This window comes from Pyrus communis, chromosome 7 (genome assembly GCF_041283825.1).
Source record: "Pyrus communis isolate YQ-2024b chromosome 7, ASM4128382v1, whole genome shotgun sequence".
NCBI lineage: Eukaryota > Viridiplantae > Streptophyta > Magnoliopsida > Rosales > Rosaceae > Pyrus > Pyrus communis.
In genome coordinates this window covers 20228281-20238690 of record NC_142571.1, presented here as the reverse complement: position 1 = coordinate 20238690, position 10410 = coordinate 20228281, and the positions used below count along the sequence as shown (strand labels likewise).

Here is a 10410-nt window from a genome sequence, read left to right as displayed (position 1 = left end):
AGTCTCTAATTCTATGTATTGCTGAAAACCTCATCAATAATTATTGTACATCAAGTCAACTTCTTTACCCGTTTTCACTTATGGTGTAAATTGTTGCTGTTAGATTCGGTTTAGGGCATGAGATGCTTTTGAATGCAATTATAAGCCCTTCATTATGGAATATTTATGTTATCTTGTAATACACAAGAAGTCGACTTCAAAGTGCTTCATCATTCATATCCAATCATCACTTATATTTTTGTCTAATACATATCCAAGCAATAAAATTGTACTATTTTTATTTTTTAATTATACTTTTAATCCAGTATTCCGCCGTCCCTCACCTCTTACTATAACTTCTAGCCAAAACAAAATAGTACTTTTTTTTGTTTTGTTATATTAGAGGGTGTCGATAGTCTTGAACTTAGTTTACTTGTATCTATCACTCTCCCCAGCCTCGCTACTGAACTAACCCAGTGGCTTAAATTTTTTTGGGGGGGTGGTGTGGGTGGTGGTTGTTTTAGTTTGCAAGAATTGGAAGATTATTAGTAAAGATATTATGTCTCGAAAATATTGATTTGGTTAACTTTTAGTCATTAATATGATAATAATTAAACCACTGTAACACTCGACATATGCCAACACCAACCAGCATTCCCACCACCACCAACCACATTCCACATTCCATTTTCCTTCAAACCCAAGAGACTAAAACCTCCCAACCTCCTGAATGTGCTTTCTCTTTCACAACTTACATTTTCCATGGTCTTGTCACTGCCTGTTCAAGCCTTGAATCTCATTCCTAAGTTTTGGTCTTTCCAATGGCGAGCCCTGGGTCTTGGCTGATTTTTGCTCTGAGGTTTGCTTTCAGGCTATGTATTCTGACCCTCGTCTTGGAGGCCAAGTTTTTTTTTATGGCTGATGATGACAGTTATGTTCCGGGGGTTAATAGCATCAGCAGGGGCAATGTTGAATCGGAGCTTTGTGACAATGATCTGAGCAATTTTATGCTACCACCATATAGTAATTCATCATCTGATCTAGTCTGCAGGCCTATTTGGAACACTTTTGTTCTGAGAATAAGTTTGTCCTCAATTTTTATTTCATTGTTAAGTTGGTTCTGTTGAGAAATAATTTATGCACACTCCCTCTTTCTGGACACTCATGTTTATTTTTGTCCTTCAATTCTTATTTAATTTATTCAATCCAAATGTCATAATAAACAAAGGTGTGTAAGGACGAAAAGACGTGTGCGGAAGTCATTATACGGTTCAAAACTATATATATTCAACATATAATTAAATCAAACTAGCTATTTCTTTCATTTTCTTGGTTGTTGCAGTACTCTCAGACAGAAGATCATGTCGTGAACATTATATTATCTGCTGTATACACCACAGGATGGGTGGGAATGGGATTTTCCAGAAATGGAATGATGGTTGGTTCAAGTGCAATAGTGGGATGGATTAACAAAAAAGGCCAAGTAAGAATTAAGCAATACTATTTGCAAGGCTCCAAGGTGTCACAAGTCATACCAGACAAAGGTGAATTGCCACTCACTGGCATTCCTGCTTCTGTTGTGCTTCATGGACCTAGAATTTACTTGGCTTTTCAGATGAAATTCAAAACTCATCTTGCTCGTCAGCCAATCATCTTGGCTATTGGAAGCCGTCTGATGAGTATATTTTATATTATATATTTAACCCTATTCTTAGTATATTTTGGTTAATAATTTGGAAGAATTTTGATACTTTGAATTATATTTCCAATATAGGATTTTCGACTTCCTCTGGAGCAAAACATGGCCAAATGGACGAATTTTGGAGTAATTCCAATTGGAGGACTTTCGTGAGTCACTTAGCTTGATCGTATCAAAATATCAGTTTTTTCTACCAAGCGATGATTTTCTGGTAATAAAATAAAGAAGCCATGCGCAGTGCTGGAATAGTGACGTGTTGGGCTTGAATTGCGTTTTTGGAGCCCAAGATGACCTCGGATGAGTTTGTGGCCTTCTGGAGATGTGTTCAGAATGTTCTTATCTTTAAAACAAGCTATCTTGGGCCGGATTTGGAGGAGTTTTGAGGCTAAAACGTGGCTGAACAGTTTCTGTGCAGTTTTTCCTAGGTTAATTAGGAATTTATTTTCTATTTTATTTTATTATTATTTAGTTTCTTAGTGGGAATAAAATACTTTAGGGTTAGGGTTTGTGTGTAGGTTTTGGGAGATATTAAAAGGCTTGGCCGTTCTCATTAGTGGGGTTTTTCTTTTATGCAACTTTTGGAGAGAAGATTTTGGGCAAAGTTTAGAGATTTTCAGATTTTATTCTACAAGGTGTTTTCATTCTTTTTCTATTTTTCAATAAAGACTATGATTTTCAGTATGAATATGCGTAACTAATTCTTTTTGCTAGGGCGAGGCCATGATCCTTAGCAAGAATATGTAGTCTCTTTTTACTTTGCTTATGAATTCATGCATGCAGGTTTTGGAATGTTAATCACTGTGCTTTAAACTATCTATTTGTCTTAGTGATTCGCGACCATCAGGATATTTGGAAAAGTTATTTGATGCAATTTTGGCGGAGGATTGTCCCTAAAATTGACTAAAGCTTCTTGTGGTTAATATGTGTAACCTCTTAGGATGGACGACACGTTTTAAGGGTTATATGGTTTTTTAAAAAAGGTTTTCATAAAACTTAATGAGTCTTGCATGGTCACATTCGATCTGAACACCACGGACGGGTTGCATGTTAGATATACGTTCTATGTTGGAGGTTCCAAGTAGGATATACTCTAGGAAAACCTAACTTTCAAAACATACATGTATGGTTCATAAGTAATTTAGAAAAGCTACATAGGATTGTTAGGGTGACGGCGGAACCCTAGTACTTTCTCTCTTTGAATCCTAAAAATTGTTCCCCTTATCTTTCTTTAAAGTTGTGGTTTTTAAGTAATCTTTTTAATTAAATTCGTTTTTCTTAGTTTAGGTCATTAAATCACCTCTTTCAAAAGAAAAACTTTGTTTTAATTAATTAGTTGAGAATTGATTTTGCTTTGATCTCTTTAAATTAATCCTTGTGGAGAACGACCTTGCTTGAGCCAATTATACTACAATAACTTTATTTCTCTTGCAAGTATTTTAGGTGTTTTTAACCCTTTTATGCAGGTGGTAAAAATACTATCACCGTCCCCCCAAGCACAACCACCTAACCATACACAATGATAAAACAACCGTCTTGTTCGATTTCTCTTCAGGCTCAGCATCTGTGGGAGAGGCACCTAGTGATCTTGGACAAATGAAGAAGAACCATGGAATATTGGCTATATTTGGATGGGGTCTAATAATTCCTATTGGGGCAATTGTTCCTAGATACTTGAAGCACAAGGAACCTTTGTGGTACTATCTCCATTCAATTATTCAATTTGTTGGCTTTGTAATTGGGCTTGCAGCTGTGGTACTTGGCCAGCAACTCTATACTAAAATAGGAGCCAACTTTCCAACGCATAGAGGCATATGAATTTTTGTTCTCGTACTTAGCATCCTTCAGGTTTGTCCCTCACATCTGAATTTATTACAATAATTCTATTTAGACGCATAAAATTGGCACACTTGTTGACACATTCTCCTAAAGCGGTGGGTCCTATCATTACATGTGAGACCCTTATGTATTAGAGAATCTATCACGTTTGTGTTCCGCAAAGGAATTGTAATTTCATATCTCTGAGTTTTTTACTAGAGGTAGTTTTCAGATATTGGCATTTTTTCTAAGACCCAACAAGGAAGCCAATAATATTAGAAAGTACTGGAATTGGTACCACCACTGGCTTGGAAGGTCTGCAGTCTTCTTTGCAGCTGTGAACATAGTTCTGGCGATCAAAATTGGAGGTGAAGGAAATGACTGGAAGGTTGGTTACGGATTTCTTGTAGGCGTAATTCTTGTCTCAGTAATTGTATTAGAAGTATTGGCAAGGATGAGAAGAACAGAGAAGGATGATATTACTCCAAACTTCCAAATGAATCCAATTCAATAGGCAGCAAGAAATATTCAAGTTTCTAAAGAGGTTTCTCTCTCTTTTTTCTTCCTTTTCTTTTCTTCGTCTTTTGTTATGCAAGATATCATAGTGAGGTAAAATACAGAATGAGAAAAAAATTGGTATGAAATAGCTACATGTATTTTTTGACATATATGAATGACAGAAAGCATAAATAATATGTACGTAAAATTGAGAAGTGCATAGAAAAAGCTAAGGGAAAGTCGGAAGTGTTTTTCAACATTACGTATATGTGTAATATGTGCGAATTTACTAACATCCATATTTAAATTATTCATGTATGGTGTGAAACAGGATGAGATTTATATGATTAGAGTGCATAGCAATATAGCATCTCAAACTTTGCGGCATGAAAGGTGATGATCCTGCTCTGTAAGGTGAATGCTTTAATAGTTGATTGCATAGATGGATTTGTGTTCCTCTTGTCCAAACCTAACATTTTGGATGTCACGAACGAATTCCTACCGCTGCCTCCACATTGTAAATCGTTTTTAATTCTTTTATTTTGCAAATTAGATGTTTTTGTTGTGACATATGTTCTTATCAATATGGGATTGTGTAAAACCTATGTAGAGATAAAGTAGGAATCTTTTGGGATCTAGAAGATCTTTCCTAATATACTTTGTATTACTTGGAGAGCAAGTTTCTATCCTCCTTATTCCTATAAATAAAGGCACAAGTACTAGGGAATTAACGCACAATTCCTCAAGTCTATTATCCAATTTCTTACTCTTCCCTTTGCCGCACCTCTCTACTAAATATGGGTCACAACACGTTATCAGCACGCTCTTCACGCTGTGCTAAAGAGAATTTATTCGTCTTTAATCAAGGGAATATTACGTTTCAAATATTTTTAATTGATTAAATTTTGATTTTATTGAATTCATATACTTCTATTGATTCAATTTATTTATTTTTCTTATGTTGAACGTGATACAAGCTTTGGAAATAGAAAGCCGAAATTGAAGAAATAGTTTTCTGCATCAAACCAGTTTATCAATATCATCACGCAATCAGGTTCTTCCAAAACAACGGTTTTTAACTCGATATTTTTACAGTCCTGTTAGCATGAACATTCACTATAATGCATGACTCAACTTTACGTTTTTTGAATTTTAGATTTTACATAAATTGTGTATGCATTATAATCATAATCCCATTGAATTATGTGAATTTACTAGAATTGAAAAAAATATATGCTAGGGTTTTGGTGGAAATCCACCGAGCCGCGGCACCAAGCCGCTGAGCTCCCCTAGGACGAGCCGCAAGCCGTGAGCTAAAAGGGCCTGCAGCCCTCCGTTGACCACAAACCTCCGAGCCATCGCATCGATTAGCCATCGCGCTAAGCCGTTGGCTGTTCCAAACCCTAATCTGAAAAATCGACATGGCCGTCGTCTAGGTGACCTGCAGTCGTCCCGTGGCTCATTCCGACGACTGGAAGTCGTCCACATCGTCGTTCCCGACGAAGCCCTTCGACTTTTCCTTCGAAATCTCCATGGAGTTCGAGATTTCTCACTCCTCAGATGCTTGGAACCCTTCCCCATGGAAACCCGTCCGACTCTGCTCGGAACTTGCCGGCGCTGCAGCCTGGTTTCATCGACGGCAAGCACACCCAGGTTTTGTTGGGGTGTTTGTAACCCGACCCGAGTCCTTAGGCTTCCTCTCGGTGCTCAGGCCAGTTGGGCCTTGTTTTCTTCTCAGCCTGAAAAACAAACAAATTTTTTCTGTTCCTTTGGGCTCACGTGCAGCGGCCCATTTTCTAGGCGTGGCCTGCCTGACATCAGCCCGTGAGGCTACGGTGCTTCAGTGCACTGCGAAGCACACGATCGCTACCCTTCTTTAGTCCATTTTTGAGCGACCAATTTTACTTGTCTAAAGCTTTATTGGGTTTATATTTTTTCGCCCAATTCTTCCCATTGACATGAAGACCACTAATTAATTAAATCACTATATATTGTTGCCTACATGCATTTTTCAATTGCTATATTTTTTTCCTTGTATATATTGCGTTTGTTTGCAAGTATTATGAACTTGAAGTTCATACTTCCAAATCCGAAGTTTAGGAAACGTGCCATATAAACCTGAAGTTTCTTCACACACAACACTCATACTGAGACCTGAAGTTCTCTATGCTTAAATCCGTTTAAACTAAACCATGTCTTAGAACCTGAATGTTCTAACTTTGATGTTTATGGAAATTTTATTTCCTAAAACACCAATCACATTCTTGTTTCCGCCATTCAACGTATTGTCAAACCGTAACATGTTCGATTTCACTAATTTGGAAGTTTCGAACAAGAAACTACTTTACGTGGTTACAAGACGTGACACCCCACTTGACTACGACTAGTAGCGAAATCATTGTAGCCAGTTATGGTGTATAAGAGCCGAATAAGCCTCCGCCATGATCTTTATTCGAAGATTTATGCCTGAAGCATATCAAATGGAAGTATCTCACTGCCAAGGACTTCATGGTTCTTTGACTCATTGTAGATTGTTTCAAATCATGCAAAGATGAATTCTTGCCCGAAACAAAACATGATCGAAACCTTTACGTCCATGAATAGGTATAATTTTGAAGTTTATATCCGATCAATTTTGACTGGAAGAAAATCTTTTCTCATCATTCTATATCTAAATTGCTCCTGAAGCAGCAGTATAGAGAGTGGAAGTCACCAAATTCTCGAATCTGATTACTACCACACTTGTGAGAAAATGGTACCCTAGCAGTTTCAGTTGGAGTCTATCGAATGGTGGTGCCCTGATTCGGCAGGGATACACCAAAAATGCATGCTCTGCTTCGACAGAGATGCACTGAAGGGCATGCTCTGCTTCAGTAGAGGTGTACCGAATGGTATTGCTCTGCTTCAGCAGAGACTATTGAACAGGCCCTTCTAGTTTCAGCTGGAGCCTACCGAACCCAACTCTAGGTCTCTCTCTCTCTCTCTCTCTCTCTCTCTCTCTCTCACAATCCTATTTCGAGTTTGTTTTACAACATATGGTAGGATCAAACCTGCCAAAAGGTGATATCATGCCTGAAGCATGATCTTTGGCATCTAAAACTTCAAAAATAAGATATAGTATTCCCGAACCTCAACCCTGCAGAATCTAACTCCATTTTGACGGAATAGATTATTGGTTATGCAATTTTCCTTGCTTTTACCAATGTTGTTGAGGAGTACCATTCTCATAGTCAATCTGTGAGACTAATTTAGCTCCACCTAATATATTTGGAAGAGCGAAATTTGACATGGAATGCCTATTGGGCGAACCCCCTTGTTTTTTGGTTTCCTTTGTGAATAATTTATTTTATTCTCAGATTTAAGATTGGTGTTTGGATGTCACTATTATTCTCGAATAAGACTTAATTAATGAAATTACCACATGTGACTACAATTAACTCATGATTAGGTATGTTTTGCGGGGAAGTTAGCTTGTCTGGCTCTATGCTAGCTTCATACCTAATCATCCCCAGACAACCTTTCAGGCTTATCCAACCTGTTTATGGGGCATGGCAATGTCCTATATTGTCAAATGGTACTAATTTTACCATAAAGGGAAGCCTTATACTCATTCATTCTGGAAGAATGCCCTTTTTGAGTTTTAAGGATATTAGAGAGCACTATTACCATATTGAAACCAATGGAGTAAAATGGAGTAAAATTCCTTAGCATATTACCATATTGCACTTCCTACGAATATAGCCAAATGCATATTCTAGAGAAGATGGAACGCTTAATGAGTGTATTACACCTATTCAGGCCCACTAAGTGGTCGGCCAAAAGCCCCGCGATTCTAAAGGAATTTTCACTATGGATGTACGTTTGGGATATCTAGGATGATTCGTGATGCACCGTTTTGGGCATCCTTTCACCAGAAGTGAAGAAATCATACCTGGACATGTATCATCTTTTAGGACCATCCATCTTTCTACAAAGGATTCAAATGGGACATTTGTCGACTGATTCAACCACCATGCGGACCATTTAGATACTTTATTGTATTGGTTGATGTTTCTACACGTTTGTCACACATGTGGCTGTTGTCCATAAGTTGCATTCTCCACAATGGTAGCTCAGATTAACAAGTTCAGGGCTCACCACCCTAATTATCTGGTCAAATTTATTTGATTGGATAAGTTGGAGAATTTACATCGAAAACTTTAACTTTCGATGGATATTGCATGTTGGTTGGGTTTTGAAGTTGAACATCCAGTCCCATGTTCATACCTAGAACGACCCAACAGAAGCATTCATTAAACGCCTTCAAATGATTGCGCGATCGATTAGTCTTTCCGATCTCTGCTTGGGGCCATGCAATATTGCAAGCAACCATGTTGGTCTGCCCGAGGCCCATTATGACCCAACCTTATAAAGCGCGTGTTAGTTGGTTACCAGATACGAACCCGACATATCACATTTGCGCGTCTTTGGTTGTGTGTTATACATGCCATTGTGCACCGCCCTTACATACAAAAGAACAAAGGGGTCCTCAGGGAAGGATGGAAATCTATGTCGATTCTCCTTCTAATATTCGTTACTAAGAACCTTTGACAGATGATCTCTTTACCGCTCGTTTTGCGGATTGTCACTTTTATGAGACAGACTTCCCGTCGTTAGGAGGAGATAAGAACGTCAACGTTCCTAAAGAACGACGCGAATTATCGTGAACGTCCCCATTATGTCTCATATCAACCCCAATCTAAATCGTCAGAGTATAACCAAACACTTCTTCTAATCTAGCAAAAGTGACGAGATCACATATACCAGCTGCAAATGTGCCTGCAAAGAAGAATGTACCAAATGTACAACGAACTTTCACCCCGAAAATAGGAACGCCACAATTGTGGCCGACCCTCGTACAATGGTGGCTAGCTAATCAATCTATCCTACGCCAGAAGCATGGTAGATCACTCGGTTCGAGGATTCACCTCCCAAAAAATGGAGGAATATGGCATGAACAAATCCGCCCCTCGATCGCTATCTCAAACCTTTTCATCTCATGAGATTAAATCCGGATTACTCCCAAGACCTGAAGTTCTTGGTCCTGTATACTAGTTTGGATGAGATATGGAATTGGAATGAGATTATCATATATGATGTTTCATTTATATGGTAACTACCGACGTAAATGAAAAACGACGATAACGAACCGCGTTCCGTTGATTAGTGTCAACGTAGAACTGATTGGTCAACTAGAAGAATCAATTGATGACGAATGAGATGGATGAAATAGTGTAAATGACGCCTTGTGGCGCAAGGTTTCTTTCATACGCCATGTGATTGATTGTAGCATTATAAACGCGATTGTAGTATCTCTGGGATCGTGATACGAACCTACATGGAGTTTCCAAAGAACTTACATGTACTGATTCAAATAGTTCTAGACCACAAGAGCATCCTCTCGATTCTTAAAAGGCTTTCACTTTGCGGATGCAGAACTATCCGGACGGATGTGGTATACCCGTCTAAGTGAATATTTGATTAGTTAGGGATATATGCCCTTGCGTGTACAAAATCCAAAATTGCTAGAATTAAGAAAACTAACTCATACCTAAATCAGACTTTAAGATGAATGATCTTGAGAAAACTCGACATTACCTCAACCTGTAGTTTCGAGCTAGCTCTAATGGTATTCTGGTCCACCACTCGAACTAGACGCAGAAGGTGTTACGTCCAAGTATACCCTAATCGTCTGTATGCTAAATGCAAATGAGACCTTTACGGAGGGTATGAAGCATAAGGTTCCATATTGGAACGTGAGGCAGCCATATCTAAGTACCATTGGCGTTTGTTGTACTTAGCTCAAATACATTAGATCGGACATCTTATGTGCTGATAATCTTTTGGCATAAAGCAGCACTGCGCCTAACACGCCACCACCCAATTTGGTGTTAAAGACGTTTTTCCGTGACTACGGATTTGAGCTTATCTATCCCTATGTATCTCAGAATAGATCACACCCCATTGATCTTCGGAATGATGCCTACCTTGTGGGATACGCTGAATCAGACCATCTATCTGACCGCACAAGGTACGTTCCCGAATGGTTATGTCTTTACCATTAAGGAACACAGCAATATCTTGAAGGTTAACCAGATAAACCTTTTGTTGCGAAACCTTTGAATCGTTCCAAGACTCACTATGTCTCATCACGTGAGAGATATGGTCGAGAACTCTTGTTGAGCATATTCAAAATCCCTGGGATTTTCATCCATCGTTGAATCCCAACAACGATCCATGAACACAACGCCGTATGTATCGACCAGATCATGATACATCTAACAAGTCAACCCCAAGCATATTGCGCCTACATCAGCATGAGCATCAGAAGATTGAAGTGAAGCAGTCCAATCCCAGACAACCTTGCCGACCTTTACAAC

At 38.6% G+C, this 10410-nt stretch overlaps 1 pseudogene across 1 annotated transcript; it reads left to right on the top strand.

The window, feature by feature from the left end:
- Window positions 1-773: 773 nt before the first annotated feature.
- LOC137733485 (cytochrome b561 and DOMON domain-containing protein At3g61750-like) lies at window positions 774-4670 on the top strand (annotated as a pseudogene). The gene is made up of 6 exons (XR_015964216.1): window positions 774-1057; window positions 1321-1658; window positions 2414-2418; window positions 3173-3523; window positions 3726-4037; window positions 4323-4670. The product of XR_015964216.1 is annotated as a cytochrome b561 and DOMON domain-containing protein At3g61750-like (transcript).
- Window positions 4671-10410: the final 5740 nt, after the last annotated feature.